This window comes from Charadrius vociferus, unplaced genomic scaffold (genome assembly GCF_000708025.1).
Source record: "Charadrius vociferus isolate BGI_N301 unplaced genomic scaffold, ASM70802v2 scaffold162, whole genome shotgun sequence".
Taxonomy (NCBI): domain Eukaryota; kingdom Metazoa; phylum Chordata; class Aves; order Charadriiformes; family Charadriidae; genus Charadrius; species Charadrius vociferus.
Genome location: NW_009647236.1, coordinates 1,134,759 through 1,138,097, shown reverse-complemented (window position 1 = coordinate 1,138,097; position 3,339 = coordinate 1,134,759). Strand labels below are relative to the sequence as shown.

Genomic DNA, 3,339 nt, shown 5'->3' with positions numbered 1-3,339 from the left:
AGGAAAAAAAAAAAAATCACTGATTTCTGTCAAGTGCTTTGACTGCAGTATTTCTGTCTTTGTCCTGCATTGTTTTATGCAAGGTTTAGACACTTATCTCGGACTTTTGTTGAAGGATGTTGTTTCAAAGTTAAGAGACATAGCTATTATGAAATGAAGAAAATGCACAAAATCACCTCTGGAGGAGTGGAAAAAAAAAAAAACCAACAAATTGCAATGCACAGGCTTGAGTGTCAGCGAATATGCATCTCTGGAAGGGATTTAGTTATTTTCTTACCCCATGAAACAAGTGACATCTCTCAGGAAAGACTCCCTGTGGGGAACTTGATCCTTTGGGAGGGAAGATGAATTAGTGATTAGAGATGAAAAGCAAAGGTGTTTTCAGCATAGCGGCTGGTTGCTCGATTTTCTAATACAGTACATTATGTTGTTAATGGAAATGTAGCTTTGCACCTTCTGTTTTTCTCCCAGTAGAGTTAATTTCATCACTGTTTGCATGCCAAGCATGCACACTCACAGCTGTGAGCTAAGGGGAGAGGGAGAAGGCACAGCTTGGACCTGCACAGATAAGATCACAAAGAGTCTGCAACAGGGCTGGGAGCTGAACCTGCTGCCTTTGCCAAGTGACTTCACCACAAGACCATCTTTGCTCCTGGCCACAGGAACTGTCCCGCACTATTACAGGCAGATCTCAGGAGCCAGCCGACTCAGGGAAAAGCATCTGGTTGTTTCAAAGTCCTTTGGGAGATCCTCAGGATTGGTAGTTTTCTGTTCCGCTCTGTGATACAGCAAAGAGGGGAAAAACACCCACCATTTCCCACTGAGCAGCTATTCCTTCCCAGTACGTTAATCCAACCTGCACCCCTGTTCCTGCCAGGAATCTCTCTGTTTCAAGGCGGCATGTGTCATTTATTAAGAAATAAGCCAAGAGCGGGGAGGAACAGCTTTTAAAGAAGCAGGCTGTGCATGGGCAGGGAAAGACAGGCTGCTAAGAGACGAAAGTACCACAGGAGTGCCACATGGCAGTGCTGCTGGTATACCTACTGTGCTGCCAAAGTTGTTCTCCACACGCTGGTTATAGGGAGAGACAATCCTGGAGCTGGACACAGTCACAGAGCTCACTACATCTGATGGTCATGAAATGGGAAAGGGAGTAAATTGTTCCATGCAAAAGGAGACACCATCCCAAGCTAAAAACCCTGGGTGTCATGGTTTAGGCCAAATCAACTATTGAGGACCTGGGGGACCACAGGCGGGACCGACAGATTCTCCCCTCTACCCCTCTTCAAAGAGAGAGGCAGAGGAGGGAGAAAGAGACTTAGGAGTTTAGAAGGAACTAAACTACTTAAATGAAATATTAATAATAAAATAAAAAGAAATAATGAAATAGATACAAAACCGTATCAAGCTCCCGAGATGACAATTACGACACCGGCTGGCATGGGGGCAGTCCCAGGCTGGACTCAGTGACACACGGGAACTGGATTCCGGATCTGCATTCAGGATTGGGATCAAAGGCAGAAGAACAGAGTCCTCCTCAGACGTCGGCCATTGAAGGAAGAGAGAGCTGACCCTTTGATCCCTCAGCTTTTATACTGAGCATGAGGCAGATGGGATGGAATACCCTGTTGGTCAGTTTTGGGTCACCTGTTCTGTCTGCTCTTCCCTGCAGGTGGGACCCCACTATGCTTTTCCACTTCTGACCCTCCAACGGGGCAAAAAACAAAGTTGGTTGCCCTTTGGTGTTATAGCAATAAGTATAAGCAAGGTCTTCTCTGCATACCATGCCTGGGCATCAGCTATAAACATAGGTCTTATCACTCTGAGAGAGTGAACATTGTCTGCACAATATGCTGTTAATTTCAGTAGTTAGAAGAGGCCCAGCTAAGAAGTGAAGTTACTGAACAAAATTGGTCCTGTTTTACCTCAAACCAGGACATTCCACCCCTTATTCCATACCATTTGCATCTTGCTCAGATTACCGTTACTTTTATCTATCAAATCTACACACACATAGATATATATATAATATGGATACATGCAGGTCACTCATCTACGATTTATGTTTATATACAAAAGCTTAAGTCCATTTAGTTCATGATTGCAGGATCTCATGTCAGGGCAGGAAAGATTCATTGTGGTTTGTGCCCATGGGTAGCATGTTTATCTTGAAGAGCTTGCTGGACGCCACTTGATGAAGATAGCTCAGAAAACAACAGGGCACGGAAGAGCTACTTCCTTAGGAGATGACTGCAAATGAAGCAGCTGAAGTTTTCACTTGGATTTGCAGCTGTGTGTTTGTGCAGAAAAGGAGGGTGGAAAAGCTGGAGAAACACCAGGAGAGAGTTTCTGAGAGGACTGCAGGTTTGTACTGCGCTGGTGTGCTCAAGATATGTCCTGCTGGAATCAAATAGCAAAGCCCCAACTCCTAATTAGGAGATCTCCAAAAGGAGATCATCTGTTTTCCAAGTGCTTAGGTAAAAGAAGAGTGAAATCATGACACGTGAGGCAGAGCTGCTGCTCTATTGTTGTGGTACCAAAGCACAGCATCTTAAATAAAGTCAGCGATATTATTTTGTGTGTGCTTAGGAGCACACTGTAATCCCTCATCCAACACTACCCGAGTCTGTAGAGTTACCTCAGTGTAAATAAGGCCGTAACTATATATACACCACCATTAACTCACTTGGTTTCAATCAGCATAACCGCTACCGTTGCTTTTGTATACCCAAAGAAGAAAAAACAGCAGAAAACTTGTTTACTGGCAAGTTTGTTTCCAGAAAGACAACTTGCATGTATTTTCTGCATCTCTGGAGAACAAAGCCCTTAATACCGACGAGACAGAAGCTTCCTGAAGTCAAAACCTTCAGGCCAGAGCTCGCTTTCTGCGCCTGGCGTTAATCACCGGCAGCTGATTTGTGAAGCTGTCAGTCAAGTTTATCGGTGAGGGGGTGACTCACCACACCATAAACCTGAAGGTTATCTGGCGGCTTATCCCAGCAGCCCCGGGCCCTGGCTAAAGCACCACAGAGATGATTTGATGCCGAGAGCCACCGATAGCGGGATCTTCCGACTTCCCTCCTGCCTGTACCACAGTTGCTGATGTACGGATATTCTGTTTAAGGGTGCGTAGCCACAGGGAGGGAGTGCAGCGATGATGGCCGCCTTGCGCCCCTTCCATTATCCGCCCCATGGCACCCCAAACATCCAACAGCACCACATTCCCTGACACCCCACCTCTGCCCGGGAGGTCCTTTTCTTTCACGGGGTGGTGGTGGTGGGAACGACACACGGACAGGTCATTTAACCCGCTGGGACTGTGGCCCTAGACGCGACCAC

The 3,339-nt window shown here is 46.2% G+C and overlaps 1 protein-coding gene across 1 annotated transcript in view; it reads left to right on the top strand.

The window, feature by feature from the left end:
• NDUFB4 (NADH dehydrogenase (ubiquinone) 1 beta subcomplex, 4, 15kDa) overlaps nt 1–3,339 on the top strand; it is a 92,431-nt gene that overhangs the window by 86,154 nt on the left and 2,938 nt on the right. The window lies entirely within an intron of this gene.